General features: G+C 31.1%; 1 protein-coding gene across 3 annotated transcripts in view; it reads right to left on the minus strand.

Annotated features, from left to right (window-relative positions):
- The window catches only part of LOC129972712 (LHFPL tetraspan subfamily member 2 protein-like), a 159,734-nt gene that overhangs the window by 82,173 nt on the left and 57,456 nt on the right, over window positions 1-20,105 (minus strand). For all 3 annotated transcript variants that reach the window (XM_056086947.1, XM_056086946.1, XM_056086945.1), the window contains exon 2: window positions 19,240-19,380. The gene's annotated coding sequence lies outside the window, so the exon portion shown is untranslated. The remainder of the gene's footprint in view (window positions 1-19,239; window positions 19,381-20,105) is intronic.

Below are 20,105 nucleotides of genomic sequence, written 5' to 3' on the forward strand. Positions count from 1 at the left end.
ACCACTGTGACTTTTTCCCACACTCGATAATTTACATTCCGGGCCATTCTTCATCAACGAAACTCCCACAGTGTTAAGTGCCTCCAGATTGCCAAATGGAAGACCCTCCTTTTAAGTACGGTCGTCTGGCCAATTAGTGCTAATCCAGATAAGGAACCACACGTGCGTTTCCCAGGGAAATAAATCGTGTCTTCGAAAGGCGAGAGTGTCAAACACTCCAGATGTCCAGATGTCCTTCATTTTTTCCATTGTGGAGGGTGGATCATCAATGGACATTTCCCACGGGCGACCAGAGACGATTCAGGTTGTTCTGAACGGTGATTGGGTAACAGGGAGTGGACAGGAAAGGTGGAGTCTGAGAGAAAAATAAAAGGTGAGATTTTTCGGAAGAAGAGGGGAGGGAGGAGCTTGGTATGAAGTGGACTTCTGAGAAAAATTCCACCCGAAGGAAATTCGGTGGATTCCTAGAGCTAACCCTGCAGTAGCCTGAGACGCCAACCGCCTGTTAGCTGTTCTTGTGAAGGCGTTTTCTCCAAATTTGTTCGAGGAACTATTCTTGTTTAAATTTCGATGCTATAAATAGCATCATTCATTTAACCTAGATGAGAAAGAGTTGTTTTTATGTAATAAAGCTGTAAATAAAGAATTTGATCATAACGCTACCTGTTATTGGATCGAGACTTTACAAGAGCAAACATCTAGTTCATGAAGAGCTTGAATATTATTTAAATTCCTTATTCCTAGAGTATTTTAAAAAGATTTAAGTTTTTAAAGAACCCGTTCGTTGTTTTAAAGTACGTGGCACATGGTTACTGCAACACAAAAGTGTTTTATGACATTTAAATGGCACCAGTTCATTTAGTATGCAGCAAGTGTTCTTTGCAGAATGCGATTTGTAATGAAGTTGCCTTCACAAACTTTTTTAATACATGCAATTATTTCCTTATTTTAGAATTCACTGTTGGAGGTAAGAAAAACATTTCTTTCGAAAATTATTCAAATGAGACACAATTTGAATAAGTGCGGTGGAAGTAACTATATATTATGACTAAGTGGTTACATGGTGTAAAGATGTCATAAAGCGTTTCAGTATTTTTTTTTACTTAGTGTTACTGATTTTTAAAAAAAGTGAAAAAGTTGTGCTTTGAAATCGTGAGAAGTATGATAAAACAGTTGGTAAAAATCTCTTTCAAAATGCAATTTAACATTAAAATTCATTGAAAGTAAGCTAAAATTGTAATTAATTTCGTCATTTATAAAAAGAGTCAATTTTCCGAAAAAGAAATCATTTTTCCTGAAAACAAACTATTTTCTTATTAATGCACAGGCAGATGATGGTATTTTACTTAATATTTCTTTAGCAACAGTTTTATTACTTTTCATCTTCTTAAAAAAATGCTTTTTTATTTTTTTCCTTGAAGAGGTTTCAAATAATTAATGCTTTTAAGATATGAGTAAAAGTTTTCCAAATGTTATGTGTTAAATGGCATGCTATTCCAAAGCTGTCATTTTCAGCTTTCTGTAACAAGCTTCTAAAACTTTTTTTACTGCACCTTTATTTGGGCTACTAAGATTTCCTAATCTCATCTTTTTTTTTAAAAAAAAAAACTTGAAATGTATATATAAATAATGAAAAGAAAGAGAAAAAAAATGATAGCGTGCAATTTATTAATGCTAATCAGAAAGATAAAAAAATTGCATGAAATTATTTGCAAAACACTTTTTTTTTCCAAATCAAGACGGATTTCTTAATTAATGCTGTTCTACAACCTTAAAGAATTTGAAAAGGAAGGCTTTCACTACCGTCCTTCCCAAATTAAAAATTCAAAAATAGAAATTTCTAAATAGGTTATGCTTTTTTTTTTTTGCCGACTGATATAAAGGTAAAGGACATTATATATATATATATAAATAATTTAAATCCTAATTAATCGAATTTTTATCTTATTTTTACGCATATTAACTTCATTCTAAAATGTTCTCTTATTTCCTAATCCGATTTCCACCTTTTTTTTATTTAATTAATTCTACACGCTCTCTGTAAAAGGGTACAATTCAGCATTTTCTCATCCTCTGAGTAAAAGGAAGAAAATCCTTAATGCTTAGCACATTCTTTTAAAGAGATCTAAATTTCCCTATCTTAAATCTATACCTGTCAAAGAAATCCATATCAAAATTTCATGGTAGAAACCGTTGAAGGGAAAATTTCGGTCTATTTTGCTCTTGTGTCGCGATGTAGACTGATGCATCTTTTGCAATTATTTTTTGTACAAATTATGCCTCCCGTGCTGGAATAAAATGAGGTTTTAAAATTTCAAATGTGTCTTCTTCTCGGCCTCGCATTTGACAAAATATGTTTTACATATATTCCATATTCAGAGTAAATGTTAAAATGTTTAATCGAGCATTGAAAGAATTTTGAAGAAAGATAAATTTAAAGAAAAAATAAATCACGGTTTGATTTTTCTAGAAACTGCTTCAAAAAAATATATTTCTCTACCAATTTAAAATCTTGAACAATACTATATAAATGTCTAAAAAGCAGTACTGTTTAATAAAAATCACATTTTTTTCCCATTGGTTGAAACAATAAAGTAAGTCAAATAAAAATTTAATTGTGTTTATACACTACTTAAAATTAAAAATAATAATATAAAAAGAATAAGTCAGCAATTAAAGCAATTTGAAAACCTCTTCAGTGAGAAAAATACTAAGGAATCACTTAAATGCGCAAAATTTTGAATTTTGTTTTATCATATACATTAATGCATTCCGTTAATATGTATTTATATTTAAATTTACATAAAAAAATGTGATAATAAACAAACAATTCAACAAACGAACTTCATTTTCTAATTGCTGTGCTCATAATATATATCAAAACTCCCATACAGGATAAATATTACCTGGTGTCTAGATTTTTTGAGATATACCAAAAAGCAACTCCATTCCATTAATAATTATTTTTCGGAAAGTTTCAACTGCTTGCTGATCCAATCTATTAAAAAAATTACAAAACACTGAGTGGTAAGTCTTTAAAGCCCCATTTACATTGAGACAATTATTTACCGCAGTAGAGGGTCATATCAATCCAGTGATAGCAAGCAACGTCACCAGCTGATAATCTGACTTCATAAGCCCACGCATATCCAAATTTTTGGGGCAATGCAAGTAAAATTGTGGATAAAAAACGACTCCATTTTTTTTTTTTTTTTTTTTTTTTGTCTTTTTGAGCACTTGTTTGCTCCTTGACATGAGATAGACGATATGACTTTTGGGATCATATGATTATCTACAACGGCAAGCGGTCGTCCAAATATAAAGTAGCGTTCACACGAGGCTAACTATTGTGCGCAATAGAAGGCAACGCCTCCCTCAGGAAAATCACGTGACCACGATAGGACAATGCAAATACTTATTCCAATGAGAACTGTTTGTCATTGTCCCATTGGAGTCACGTGATGCTCCTAAGGTAGGTTGCCCCGCAATAATTGGCCTCGTGCGAACTCTACCTAAGAGTGCAAATCTTCCTCGATTTTGTTAAAAGTAATAATTCTGCTAAAATGAGCTGAAATATCGCCTTTAGTAGCAAATAAGTAAAAAGTTGATACTTTTAAACATAAAACTAAGTGGGAATTGCCTATTCTAAATAAATGAAATATGATACCTTATTTTACGACTATACAAAAGTGTTTATACAAACTATTTTACGACTATTTTAAATCATAACTAATATTTACCGAATCAAATTTGTTACAAGAAAATTCATTCTTCCTCAAATTAATTAAGTAATAAAAAGATTTGAAAAACGAATATACTATTATCCTTCAAAAGAGAACCCTGGAATTTTTTTAAAATGTAATAAATGTATATTATTTGTAGAAACAACTCACACTTTCTTTTTTATTTCTTCCGGAGTCACAAGCGAATTTTAGAGTAGGAAAAAAAATACGGAAATAAACCTATTTATACGTAAAAGTGTTTCAAATTTATTCGAAATTTTTCTTTTAATCTTTTTGTAAAAACAAGTAAAGTCTAGGCTAAATTTTCACAAGATTACTTTGAAATCAAAAAGCATTTTGAAATTTATTGAATACACGACTTAACCTTAAATTCACGGGAGATTTACAACATTTCCATTTCAAAGCAATTTATAATCTAGTAATGTTAAGATGTTTTGATGTTGAATTTCTTTACTTCGTGTTGTTTGACATTTTGGATATAAAACAAAACTACACATATTTCCTAAAAGATCCGAGTCATAGAGTAAGGGAAAACAGGAACGTTAAATATTTCATAACAAAAGGAGGAAAGTATAGGTAACAAAAACAATATATTCACAGACTAGTTTAAAATTATACGATACCTTTTATTATTATTATTATTATAGTTTCAGTATTTGAGGAAGAAGATTCTCCAATTTCAAAAGCGAAGTTCGCGCGTAATTGTACAATTTCTTCTGTTGTTAAACTCGGGAGGAATACGCAAGTAAAATAAATAATTCATGATCGCTATCTCCAAAATGCAAACATAAAGAAATAAAATTCTGCAGACTGTAGAACAAAAAGAAAATTCTTCGTATCCAGGAGTTTCCCGAGAGGAAACTGCATAAAAACATTTTATAAATCCAAGCGAACATGGACATTAAGCCTTTTCGAAAAGGTTAAACAAACCTCGAATAATAGATTCAATAAAAATGCATTTCATATGCAATTTATTGAAACTGAAATTATTATTTATTCAGAATTTTGCTTTGTGATTTATTTATTCAATCATGCCTGTCATGGTAACTGAAGATATTGTAATATAAATGTGTGTTTTTTATAAACGAGTGCTAAAGTTCATGGGGTCATTTCTCTTATCCAATGGATTTAAAAAAAATGTTTTTATATAGTTTTTTTTTTTTTAGTTTTTTTTTATCACGATGATGTTAAGACATTAGCACACTAACATTTTTCCAAACCTGCTAATAATATATAATATAAATAACCTATAATATAATCATCCATCGCCTTCTGTAACTTTGAGCGGAGGTAGAAATATCCTCGCCCGTTTGATCTGTGTCATTATTGGATGAGGTTTCTGTTTTGACATCTAGCAACCGAGATCTGAAGCTACTAATAATACTAATAGCTATCTAATATACTAATGGCAATCTAAACTTTCTAATAATATGTAATATAAATAGCCTATAATATAATCATCCAACGTCTTCTGTAACGTTGAGCGAAGGTAGAAATATCCTCGCCCGTTTGATCTGTGTCATTATTGGATGAGGTTTCTGTTTTGACATCTAGCAACCGAGATCTGAAGCTACTAATAATACTAATAGCTATCTAATATACTAATGGCAATCTAAACTTTCTAATAATATGTAATATAAATAGCCTATAATATAATCATCCAACGTCTTCTGTAACGTTGAGCGAAGGTAGAAATATCCTCGCCTGTTTGATCTGTGTCATTATTGGATGAGATTTCTGTTTTGACATCTAGCAACTGAGATCTAAAGCTACTAATAATACTAATAGCTATCTAATATACTAATGGCTATCTAAACTTTCTAATAATATGTAATATAAATAGCCTATAATATAATCATCCAACGTCTTCTGTAACGTTGAGCGAAGGTAGAAATATCCTCGCCCGTTTGATCTGTGTCATTATTGGATGAGGTTTCTGTTTTGACATCTAGCAACCGAGATCTGAAGCTACTAATAATACTAATAGCTATCTAATATACTAATGGCAATCTAAACTTTCTAATAATATGTAATATAAATAGCCTATAATATAATCATCCAACGTCTTCTGTAACGTTGAGCGAAGGTAGAAATATCCTCGCCCGTTTGATCTGTGTCATTATTGGATGAGGTTTCTGTTTTGACATCTAGCAACCGAGATCTGAAGCTACTAATAATACTAATAGCTATCTAATATACTAATGGCAATCTAAACTTTCTAATAATATGTAATATAAATAGCCTATAATATAATCATCCAACGTCTTCTGTAACGTTGAGCGAAGGTAGAAATATCCTCGCCCGTTTGATCTGTGTCATTATTGGATGAGGTTTCTGTTTTGACATCTAGCAACCGAGATCTGAAGCTTATCATTTTTTTAGCATCCCAAATATCGGATTTTCCACGAGTTCTTGGCGTGAAACCAGGCGAGTTGGCGTCGATTGTTTCGTCCTTGGCGTAGAAACGGGACATTAATTTTAAGTCATACATTAAGATCAATCCTTTACAAATAAATAGGGTGGAACGATACCGATAATAATGAGGTGATGGAAATGAAATCGTAATTAATTAGTAACATAATTAAAAATTTTTATCATTAACTGGTTTTGCATTTATCTGAGGGATACTTTAGGAAACGCCAGGAGACACTAACTTTATTCACCGTTCGGAAGCACAGCTGGCAGATGCTCACTTTCCACGTCATTAAGCACTTGTATTTCTGCTAGCACAGAATACGAACAATAGAGATTGTGAATGCCGGTATGAAAAAGTGTAGTATTACCGGTAACGGTTGATGTAATATAATAGTGGGAGGGCTGCAATTATTATTTTTTTATGCATCAAACTGTATAGTCAGACCAGAAAGAAATTGAAGGGGAGGGTCATGAGTGTTATGACCCCTCTTTCCACCAACAATTCTCAGAAGCTTTAGACAGTTTTTTTGTAAGCTGAGAGATATGCTGTAGTACGGTTGATTGCATTTGAGCAATTTTAAGGGCTATACATTCTGAGCGCAACTGGTTAGGTAAAGGAATGAAATAAATTGGATTATTTTTGATAATCCGTCTTTTTGCGGCTTTACATATCCAATCTTTTTTCAAAAATAAAAAAGAAATTTCTCTGATGAACAGTCAAGTCAGTTCAACGTCCGTCAAGCCACTATTCACAGTAAAGTCACCATTATGAATATTAGGCGTGACATATTCTATACAATGGAGGCAAGACGGAAAGCCTATAAAAGAGTGCATTATGCTTTATATTACGGAAGAAGTTATAATGTATTCATATTTAATTATATATTATATTAATTCCCAAAGTTTTATCTTAATTTAACCCATATTAACTTCATTCTAAAATGTTCTCTCATTCCCCGATCTAATTCCATGTTCTTTTTTTTATTTAATTAATGCTACAGAAGTTCTGTAAAAATGCTTAAATCAGGGGTTCCCAAGCTCCGAGTGAAGGGATGAAAAAATTGTCAAACTATGCTGATTCTTTTTAAAAGATGCATAGATTTCCCTATCCTAAATGGACACGTGTAAAGAATTCCCTATCAGAATCTCATTGTATATAATCATAAGGAAAAAATATTTCGGTTTTCTTCTGTTCTTGTATCGCTTGTGAATGAATGCCAATTTTGTCCGCTCTTCTTGTACATAAATTATGCCTCCCGGGATGGAATAAAAGCGAAGTTTAAAAATTCGGAGTGTCTTCGGTCACGACTTAGCTAAAAAAATACGTGTTTCACATTATAAAGATAAACACACTACATATTATATATACTCTAAAATATTTTATGGAAGCTTGGGGTAAATTTGTTGTTAATGGTCAGCAATTATGTAAGATTTAAGCGATAATCTGTGTAAAAAATTAATTTTATTTTCTACGAAATTAACAAACGTTTGGAAATACTATCATACATTATGTATTAAATGCTTTTACTGTATTGCTGAATCGTCCTGTTTGCGAATAATCGGCATAATCAGACGATTTCTCCGATTCAGAGAGGACCACAATGTAAAGATTCATCAAATTCACAATCTCGGATTCTGTGGTATATTTAAATAATATTATTTGGTGTATTTTGGTATATTTTTCTATACCCCGTTCGAAAAAAAAAAAATCCTTGAATCGAAAAAATTAATCAGTTTGCTAAAACAAGGTTCGTCTAAAGTTCAAATTTTTATCGACAGTGCAACATTCATAAAATAAAATTATGTTTAAAAGTAGAGAGCTAGATGTATATTAACACCTCGTTCGCTATAAAAAAAAATGAAAAACTTGAATCGAAAAAAAAAAATTAATTTGATGTAACAAGGTTTATCGAGAATTCAAAATTTCATCTATTATGATCTGTTTAAGGTGTACGTACACTTGAAACTTCGAAAATCGTTCAAAATATCGAACATTTTTTTATTGCTTAAAAATGTCCCCTGATCCTTTAGCTTTCAAACGATACCAAGATGTTGTCAATATTCGAAATATTTCTCGAGTTATAATTATTTTTCATTAGGTACTTTCATTAAAAACTCAGGTTACGGTTTTTTTTAAAACTCATTTTATGAAGAATGGTATTTTTCCACTATATTGCTTCATTCAAACAATCATAACTCAACAAGAAATGAACCAAATACAATTATTTATATGACAAAATAATCTGTATGAAACGGGGAATGTTTTGTGCCTCAATCAAAGTTATATTTATAGAAATTATTTTTTAATAGCAATTTAAAAGTTAAAATTACAGAAAAAATCTCGCTTTTTCTATTTCTATTAATGAAAAAATTGTTTAAAAAAACTATATATTTTTATAACTTGACTGAGGCAAACAACATGAAGACTAATATTAGGCATCATTTCCAACTAGAATTGGATGTCTGTATAAATTAGAATTTAAGATATCATGTTTCAAAAAAATTTGCTAATTAGTTCATTAAATATTATTTAATTAATAATTAGTGTAGTATGGCTTTTTCTCACTGAAATTAATTTAAACAAATGACCTACTGTGAAAAAACTGGATTTTTAATGTTAAATTTAAAAAAAAATCTTCTAGTGTATACGTACACTTAAAGATATTCAATCATTTATAAAATAAAATTATGTTTAAGAATAGAGAGCTAGATGGATATTAATACTTCACTCGCAAGAAAAAATTTAAAAAAAACTTGAATCGAAAAAAATAAATATGCTATAACAGGGTTTAATCGAGAGTTGACATATTCATCTACTTTTCATCATTCATAAAATATGTATCAGAATAGAGAACTAGATGGATATTTATTTCCTTTAAGAAAGATTTCGAATTTGATCATCCTTCTAAAGACATTCAAAGATTTACATCAACGCCAAAGCCTGCGGAAAGAGACTTCATTTTCATTTGCCTTAAATCGGGAATATCATTCGGGGTGATTATTTTCCGAGTCAATAGCACATCCTAAGCTATCAGCCATCATCATGAAACATGCGCTCATATGAAGTACAAACCGAATATTGCGCTCCTTCCGTGTCTTCTCTTCATTTCCGTAGCAAAGTCAACATCTGCAAGTCCGATTAGGAGAAGCTCTCTCTAATCAATATAGGAGCTCGGGTTCAAAGGAGGGGAACTTGTTTTAAAATGTCCACCAAATAAAGATACCCTTGAAGGGGCAAGAGAAGGAGGGGGTAGGGGATGAGCTCGGTGGTAATGAACTGTGTAATTGTAGACAAGGGAGGCTCTCTTTATTGGAAGTTCCATCGTTATATCGTGCTTAAGGCTGGTCGTGTCGTTCATCTTTGTATTATTGCACCAGAATTTCTGAACGTAATAGTCGAGGAATCAATCTCAATAATGCTTTCTTGGGAAACTTGATGTTTGTTTTATAGAAGACATATTCATGTAGAAAGTATATTAGATTCTCAAAAAGCTGCTTTTCTAGGATCTAATCTTTCTGACAAATTTGTACGGATTGTTTTGAATTGGAAGGTTAAAGGAGCTGGGAAAAAAAGGAACTATACTATGTACAAGCTCTATAGTATCGTTACGATATCTTCATGATATTTTACAACAGTCAGAATATCAAATAACGTCGTGGAGATCTTGAACTTGTTAATATCTTGTTCAAATATATTCGCAAGTCAACCTCGATTATAAGGCGAGTTCCGTTCCGATTGTTAAGTCATAAACCAAACTGATCGTAAATTGGGATTACATTTTCAGCATTTTTTTTCTCATTAAAACGGGTGATAAAAAGCGTTATATTATTCAAAATTTCAACTATTTAAGTATAATTATTGTACAAAATGTAAAAAAGTAGATAAATATGTACACTACTGCAAGCATCATAAACAAAATTGTACCAACATTAAACGCATTATTAATATCAAAATGGTGATATCACATAATACAGTTCATAGTTATTTACCGAATACTATAATAAATTGATGTTTTAAAGCTTTCCGTAAACAAATTTATCAATTAAATCAATTTTGTTACATTAAATTTATCTAGTTCTCAAAATAAGCATCGGATAAAATCATATTTTTTTTAAAGAAATCTTCTGTCAGTCCTGGAAAAGTTTTAAACATATTAATATAGTTATTTTTCTGTATCTATTATTTTTATTTATTTGTCGTGGTCGTAAATCAGTCGAATAAGTTGTAAAGAAAAAGAAGTCGTATTAGAACTACATTGATGAGAATGCTTTCTTTAATTTTCCAGAATATTTGTATTAAATTGTTGTAATATTAATAATTGTATTTGAGTCGTACAGAGAAGAAAGCGAATTATGCAGTTTAGATTTCCAAACTTGATTGATTTAATTCAAAGTTTCAGATGGATCTATTATCTTGGTTAAAAAAAACATACATTAAGTTTCATTTGTCTAACTGGTTCCGTTTTTGAGATCATGTCGGGTAACAGACTGATATAATTCCAAAAAGAAGAGGATGTATAAAAAGGGAGGAGGGGGGGGGTCATAAAAATTTAAATATCCAATTCTTTTGCTATTATTACACTTTCGTTTGACATATTTTAGGTATTTTCGTAGGTAGACTACCTATTGCAATGGTTCACATGACAAGACTTCAGAAATAATTCTTCAGTTCTTTACCAATCATGGTCCCTAGAACCCGCAACCACTCTTCGTTAAAAGTTTATATTATATATTAAACATGGTATTTTGTGATCAGAATGGTTAGAATAATTTTGTTTCGATTTTAACAGGGTTGGAATATGTTGTTAGAAATGTTAAAATCTCGAACGAGTTCGCAAAAGGCCAATCTAACTCAAAGGGGGTTAAAAATGATGGGGGGGGGTTAAATTTTCATTTCGCTATATTTTTTTTATATTGAGATAGAAAAAATAATTCCAATTAGTCAAATGAGTGCCTCATTAAGGCGAACAACTTTTGTATTTAAAGTTTTTCGATAATTGCGATATCTTAGAAGTTAGGGGCTGTTCTGTTAGGGGTATATTCTGTTCTTGACAATTTTATTTAAATTGTTCGCTAAATATTTTAGAAAATAAATAAAATCGCAATAAAGCGGAAGTATCATTGATTGTTAAAAGAAACAATATATTTAATTATACATAAAAATTTCATTCAGTAAAACCAATTAAAAATTTTTTTATCATGTGAGAACTTGATATTGTTTTCGTTTGGGGTTTTCGAAGCCTCAAAAGGCACGGTCAGAAAATAAAAGTGGGGTCATAAGTAATTATCGCACGAAAAAGCACAAAGAAAAAAATGAGAATGAACGCGAAACTACGAGGGGATGTATCGAAAGTTATATAATTTATTTTATAACTTAATATTTTATATATTATTTATAATTTATAATACATAATTCATATTTAAAGTTTTAGAGTTCAAATGATTTTCAGATAAAAAAAAGGAAGATAGGAAGGAAAAAGAAAAAAAAAGAAAAGAAAGCATCGCTTTTCTAAAAGTTGATGATTGAAAACTACAATAGTTACATGATCATTTCAGAACAGCTTAAACCGGATTTCTGCAAAAAATCTGGTTTTAAAAAAATGTTTTGGAACTCGAACGTTTTTGAGAAAGGGAAAAAAAAAAAAAAAAAAAAACATTGTTTTCTAAATATCGATGCATGCTCAATCTAACAGTCATGTAACTGTTTCAAACCGGTTTAAACTGGTTTTTCGCGAAAAAAAAAATCCAGGCCTCGAGAAAAAATTTTTTTAGAACTTTATTGATTTTGAGATGGTCAAAAACTATCGTTTTTCTAAATGTTGATGATTGAAAAATATTAGTTATGTGAGGACATGGTGTTGTTTATCTGTCGGATTGATATTATGTTACTTTAAAAAAGAATAATCTCCATAATAACTTGAAATTTTCGAAAGCAGATTTCAATTTAAAAAAAAAAACAGCATAGGAAAATAACAACTGCTATAAAGACTACTATAACATATCATTAAAAGGAGAGAATTTGTTTGCAATATATAACACGGTGCTGTATTACTTTGTGGTATTCTTAATTAACATAATTTCGCAAATGTCTTTAATCTTTCCAGTCTCGCCGGTATCTTTACAAGCTCATTTCAGAGTAAACATATTATAACTATTACACTAATGAGAACACGTGCGGTTGGACATTTGCTCCTTTAATAAACGCATAAACATGCAAGAGATTCGAGTTGTAGTATACTGTATTATACAGATTTATTCAGAAATTATGAACAAATAAATTAATTAATTCCAGACATAAAATACCATTTATGTGAAAAGTACAATAGATAAATTTCCAAAAATAGTGTTACAAACATATTTTTTAAAAATTGTAACAAACTGAATATTTCTACGTTTTTCATGTTATTATTTTTTTTTTATCTTTGTTTCTGAAATTAACGAATTAAAACTTAACTAGACGCTTTCAGTGACCAGCTGTCCGCCCATTAAATTAATAGCATTAATTTAGCCATATCAGCCAAATTTGATAAACTACATAAATATTACAGATTTTTTTTTTTTATTATTATTTATGGTTACAAAATGGCGAAACCGTTCTGTTGAAGCTGGCAGTCCTACCAAAGTTTCATTTTCCAAAAGTGGAAGGTGGTTCTGGAGGGCAGAATCATTGATAAGGCGCTTAGGGATCTTGATTTTTGAATTTAGATGAAAAAAAAAAAAAAAAATGACCAAATCCGTAAGGTGGTTGAGTCTGGGGGTTCTGTCGTGGTTTCCCCCTTTGAAGGTGAGGTAACATTTTTGTGATTTCTTTTGATGGTACGGATAATTGGGGATTAGTAACCCTAAATGACATATATAGGAGCCCTGAGCTGGCACATGAAATAAAAATTGTCGAAATCGGAACTAGTGATTCATGCGGACAATTGATGTTTTCATTTTCTAAATTATTTTAAATGCATAGATGCCAAGAGAATTTCCACACTAATATTTAATAAAGAGGAAAATATATATCCAGTTATTTCAATATGAGTTATTCTTATCCCACATAATTATCAACGAAGCATTAAAGACTAAGTAACATTACAGCATTAAGGGCAATCAATTAAACAGCACTGAAGATTTTGTCAATACAAATGCTAAGTATTGGGTGCAACATATTTATTCGATACTCAGCCAAACAACAAAAATAACAAACAATCCATTTTGCATATATCATAATTGCTATTTCTTTAGTTTGAAAATGGAATTCAGGTTTAAGACACAGCCATCGCATGCATCAATTCCGGATAAATCTTTACTGCAAAATGTTATTTTTCACTTCCGATAATTTGCATTTGTTGTATCAACAATATTTTCAAACTTAACACTAATCTTCGAAAACTACTGTAACAGCAACAAAATACTTTTCGATTTCATTCCACCAAAATAAAAGCCTGGAAATGACACCAACAGTCTCTGTGTGTACCCGTCTCCTGAGAAGAAGTGTGAAAAAACACACCTTGACATCTAGAAAGTAAAACATCGAAAAAGAATTTCTCATTAAAAGGTCTAGAGAGTAGAAGGCATTATTAGTTGGGAAGGAACTTTCAGAAGGGTGGCGCACGCGATGCATGTCTTTTAAAAATTAACGAGGGGCTGCTCCCAATCAACGAAGGCACTTGCGAAGGGGGGATGAAGTTATTTTTCTCCCTCCACTGTGAAAAGTGAACTTGAAACTCCGTGAGGACCTAAGTGCTTCAGCAATTATTAACGGCTTGTTGATAGGCTGAAGGTATTCTCATGTGTTTGTGTTGGAGGAGATTTAAGGCCACTTATAAGATGTGTTCCGCTTCAATTTGAAGGGAAGGTAGGAAATATGCGAGATGGTAATTTTTTAGCCTGTCGACGGGGTTTGCTACGTTGGCAAGTTTGAGGAGAGTTTATCCGGTAATTAATCTCTCGGCGATTTTAAAGACTTATCAGCAGGGATTTTCATATTAAAATTAATCTAGTTATGTTTGCTTTGCTTGATATTTCTTAAAATTGATGTTTGATGACAGTAACTACCTAACACAGTAACTAAGGTTTGCATCAACTTGAGTCATTCTTTAGCAACTTTACGCCTACCCCCCCCCCCTCGATTCTGCATTTTAACCATCCATAAATATTGACTTTACAATTCCTTCTAGTAAAATATTGTTGAGGATTATCCACAATATCAGTGAAGGATTTAAGCACTTTGTGGTTATAGGTTCCTGCTATAAACCAGTCAAATTGGATTCACACTTCAACGTGTCAATATTTCCAGGCCTTTTTTAAACCTCTTTATAAAATTATATTTGTTTTTATTTATTTATTTGACTTTTATTTATTGGTAAACAAACCTGTGCACAATGTTATTGAAGCAAACAGTCAACCTTAATAAATACTTTAATAACGTAAGAAACGTAATAAAACAGGAACTTCGTCAAATATATTTAACAGTATTCAAATTATTACCTGATATTTTATAAATCATAGGCTTTGCAATGTTTACAAATTTACTCATTTCACAACTAGACTATCAATATCTCTTTAACTAACCTGCCCATGGTTTCGCTTAAGCTGGGTTCCACATTATTTGCCTAGTTGTAAATCCTGCAGTTTTCAGCGTGAAAAATGAAATTTATACTATTTGACAGGGTATTATGAATACTTCGCTGTAACACCCAGCAATTATCAACGCTTTGTAAATGGATTTATGGTATTCGTTATCTGTACATTATCTATACCTTGCATATATACAGCTACATTATATGCATATTGCGGAAAATCCACCTCATGGGCCAATGTTAAAAAGTCTAAAAAAGGCTCGTAATAGTTAACGGCGCTTTATTCTACAGGGAAATCTATAACACAGATGAAGTGTACACTAAACAACGCAAGTAGGAATCTATAGCACACAAGCAGCAAACTGTCATTGAACAATCGCAATAACATGAAGCCAGCAAATTGAACCCTCTAAAGATCAACACTCCAAAGACTCAACCACTCACTTGACCTCAACGCAGCTACTTCTAATTGCTACTAATTGAATTGATTCCATTCCGCTTTTTATAGCTTCCATGATAGAGCATCGAATGTTCTAGAACAATCAAAGGGGAGAGAGCAACATTCCCCTACTTATAAAAATTCTTACTTATAAATTTCTAAATTCTTAGGGCTAAGTTTAAAAGCATACAATTTCTATTTAAGAAATTTCCATAGAAATTTTTTCTCCAGTTTTGAGAGCTCAAAATATAAATAAAATTAGATTATTTAATAACTATAATTATGAAAACACAGTTCATTGCTGTATTTTCATTAAATATAGACAATGAAAAATAACTAACTCTTTTTCAACAATGATCCAAACGAAGTGAAATCCATACATAGAATGAAATGAAGTCTCCTGAAAGTGTCTGTATGTTTGAAAAACTCGAGAAATACTTAACTGATATTGAAGATATTTGTATCATTTTGTAGGGCATTTATTAGGGAAGGTTCAGTATATCGAAGTCATATAATTCAAAAAAGGAGTTTTATAATTGCAATTTAAAATATTTTCCTACTACGATTCGCGCATGTGTAAAACAGCAGTATCTGTGCTTTCAAATCTGTAAAATAACTTATTGCGCATGTGCGAAAACTTCAAACTGCGCATGCGCAAATAGCAAGAGCTATGGTATGCATATGCGATACATTTTTTTTTACGTCCGATTTTAAACAGCGATTCAAAGCTCATTATGCCCAAAAAACTATATCAAATGTGGAACAGTGGGTACAAGGACTTATTTGTATATTTTTAAATTTTAAAACAGCTTTTTTATTGTATATTTTAGTGAATTGTTTTGTATATGAACCTATCATATTTGAACCTTTTTAACGATCTAAATATTTCTAAATATGTGCTATAAAAAATGTTTTGTAGTTATTTTTGATGATTTCTAAATATATTTTTATGTTTTTTTGATGTTGCGTGACATGCCCAAATCCTATCGGGTGGTGGCTAGACTTAAGTTAAAAGTTAATTTTTCCTCTTGGATGTTATGTCACGGGCAACGCTGTGCTGGTACTGCTAATTTATATATTAAGAAATTCCTCTTTTGACTCAAAACTGCCTCTAAACCAGTTTCAAAAACACAGATTATCCAAGAATTACAAAACCCCATTGATCGCGAAAATAAAGCAAGCTCTGAAGTTCAGAGTTTCCCTAAAAATGTCAACGCTTCATTTAATCATATAAAAGATTTTTCTTTAAGATCTCATGTCCTGAAAGAAAAAAGAAAAAAAAGATCTTAAAAGACATTTGAGTGAAAATGGCGTGTTGAGGAAGATTGATGACTCCTTGCATCTCAGTTACATTTTAATTGGTTCTTTTTACACGGGTGAAAGACAAGTCGGGAACTTTATATGCTTTCTGGCTTAAGAAAACTCTCATCCTTAAAGCCTATTGTCCATAGTTTAGCGAAAAGTATGACTTGTCTTAAATGAGCAGCTGCATATGTTTCATTTTTTCTGTTATGTTTATTTTTGTTTAAAAATACTCCATGCATGTTTACTTTTGAGTACAAGCAGGCAGCTGGTTTTTTTGTTGTTCATTTTGTTTTGTTTCTGCACACAAAGAAGCAATAAACACAGTTGTATCATGATTTAATTGGGAACTTTTCAGATCATCACCATCACTAGATGAACTAGAAGCAGAGTTCAAGAATGTGTTATTTGTAAAACGATCATACTCCTGGTCTCTTATACAGATTCAATCTTTCTGACAACTACTTGAGAAACAAATGTAACGAAGACAATGACATTTACCACATTCTATTAAAGTGTTCGAAGTATACAGTCTACAGAGTTGCGCTTTAGAAAAAATTTAAAATTAAACAGCCGAGCATTTCATTTGCCTTTCTCTTACCGCAAGCTCTCGCACGTAAGCATCAGATGAGCATCTTTATTCAAGCCCTCAAATATCTATTAACTGTAACCGGACCCAAGGGATGACAACTTTTGTCCCTATATCTCACATTGTTTACTTTCAAGATCATGTCCAAGTAAAAAACACGATTATTTTTATTAACAGGAAGATGTAATAATATCATTGTTAGGCAGGCAAAAAATGCATATAAAAAGTATTTTAATGGGACAAATATTTGTAGTTTCTCGCCTTATTTTATAATATATTAACCGCCTTGGCGATCAGTTGATTCGCTGGGAGTATTAGTTGAATTTATTTTCAATTAAAATTCTCGTTCGTAATTGAATTTTTCCATTCCGGCAAGAAAAATATTTTAAACATCAAATTGTTAAAGATATTAAAGCTCTATTATTTTAATAATCTTATATCTATTCGCAATATTAATTGCGTCTATGAACTTTTCTAATCAATTCAAATTCCAAGCCATCTTAATGCTATTATAAGCGCAAACTGTGCAGTTCATCTATCTTCTAAATTTCACAGAGCTCTAACTCCACTTTCTTCTTCTTCATGCAAATCCCACAATATTAAACAGAATCCTTCTGCTTATGGCGGAGCAAAGTAAACGGTGGGAATTTTTGTTCAAAAAGGAAATAAATCTATAGTAGAAAATGACGTAAAAAATAAATACTTAAAATGCTGCCAGAATTCAGGAAAGATTCGAACGACGACTAAACTGATATAATTAAAAAATGATTAAAATTTAGAATGGTGCAAAAATAGTTTTTGCGATGCACTATTTTTAGGAATTATTGTGGAACAATCCCCAAATGTAATTTAACTATATTTTCAAAATCATCTCACTAAACTACATATTTTCACACTCCAAAAATATATATATCTGCTAAATTTGGTAATTCAGAATCAAACGATTAATACACATCCCCCCCCACACATATATCCTTATTTAGTAGAGACATAAAGATTAAAATGAACATGCTAAAATAATATTAATCCTTTGGTAATATTCATTAGACAATTATTTGAATCAGAAGGCAATGCGATCAAGCCCAGAAAACAAAAATTGAGAAAATTCATGTTTTTAATTTATTAATAATGAATTAATAAATACTAATTATTATTTATATGCATTGAAAAGAGTAAAGTTTATTCTAATTATAAAAATTATTGATTTCAATAAAATTTACGAAAATATTTTTAAAAAAAATGGACTATCACATAGGCTTCTGAGCGCCTCTTTTTTACGTCCTAGTTTGAAGCTACTCTTATAAATGAAGGTATAATCGGAATAATTAGACTTAATAAAGTTCCGTTTCAAAATACACGAAGTAGTGGCGTCGCGACAGAGGGCAAGGAAGGGAGGGGGGTATAAAATTCCTGGAATTACTTACCAGAGGACGCAATAAAAACATTTGTCATTTTTTTAAAGCAGAATATGATGAAAAGACGTAAAAATAATACTTCTGTTCTTGCTATCTGTCTCTGCTAATTGTTTTCTAATCTCTTTACGATATTGGAACGAAATCTATTTGATACCTAATTCACAATTTTCAAGCATTATTTTAGGTTGAAGGTAGTTCTCGATTATGCTTAAAACTGAATAGACACATAGAAATTCATTATACATCTCCAAAGTGTGAGGATTACTGCCAAGTTATATAGATGTTATGAGTGACAGTCACATGTGGACGTCAGGGCTTCGATATTATCAGGTCTCGATTTTCTAATCGTATTATTTTTTAAACCATTTGTAGTACCAATTGACTGAGACTCTTTTCCAAGGAAGATGTAATATATAATCTTATTATAATTATTACATATTTTAACATCCATAAAAAATTTTAATTTGAAATATAAGCCCCCCCCCAAATTAGTTCGGTTAACCCTTTCAATACTGTTCCGGCCCAACCGGCCGTGAAATTTTATCTTGGAGGACAGATTTCTGTTTCAGACGAGGTATTCAGAATATAAAGTGAGAACATCCTTAGTGATAACTCATTTTACATCCCACTACCCTGGTTTTGAAACAGAAATTGGTCTTCCAGGATAGAATTTACACGGCCAGTTGGGCTGGGTCAGTAATGAAAGGGTTAAATCAGAAGTTTCCTGCACAAATATTTTTGAGTTAAAACTATACTAACAACTTACTTTTCAAGAGGCAAGTATTTTCCTCACTACATCACTTTACTATCATGGACTATCATGAGATTTTTCGATAGACGGCCGTTTAAAGTTCGTCGACAACTACTGAAGGATACACTTTCAAGTCAACAGCAAATCTTGATTTACCTGAAAATGAACAAATTTTTATTTATTATTAGTTTAATTTTGCAGTTTAATGCAGATATTATTAAAACAGTAGAAATTGTAAGCAGCATAGATAGTAAAATAAAGCAAATGTAAAAGTTGCATGTACTATAACTACAAATGTTCAGATGTATTCAAATATATTCTGAAAAGAAATACAAAAAAAGAATAGAAACCTCCTTATTTTATTTCTTTGGTAATAGTTGGAAGTCGATTATTAGCAGAGAAAAAGTTCTATTCGATGGTTAACGATGAATCATGGTTTTCCCACTATCATGACGTTTTAAAATAACTGGATAGGTGTTGGATTTATGATTGAATGTGGACCATTATCACTGCTAGATGAAAATGTCTATGTCTATCCATTTATTGGTAATGAGAAACACTGACAAACACTCAATAATCAATTACATTTCATGACAGATTTTAAGAACAGTTAGAGTGGTCTTCTCTACTTATTCTTTCTACTATTCTCTACTTATTCTCTACTCTTCTCTCTTTCTTTACTTATCAATTAAGTTCCCAGAGCGATTCATGATGGCCTATTATAAAATGAAACTTGCCATTTAGAAAATTGTTGCATCATCATTTGTTGATTAAAATAGCTGACATTTATTTCATTAATGATGATGGTCACTCCTCAGTCATAGAATTCATTTTATGATGAATTTTTAACAATATTTAATTGATTGTCACCAACACGGTAA

This window comes from Argiope bruennichi, chromosome 6 (genome assembly GCF_947563725.1).
Source record: "Argiope bruennichi chromosome 6, qqArgBrue1.1, whole genome shotgun sequence".
Classification (NCBI taxonomy): Eukaryota; Metazoa; Arthropoda; class Arachnida; order Araneae; family Araneidae; genus Argiope; species Argiope bruennichi.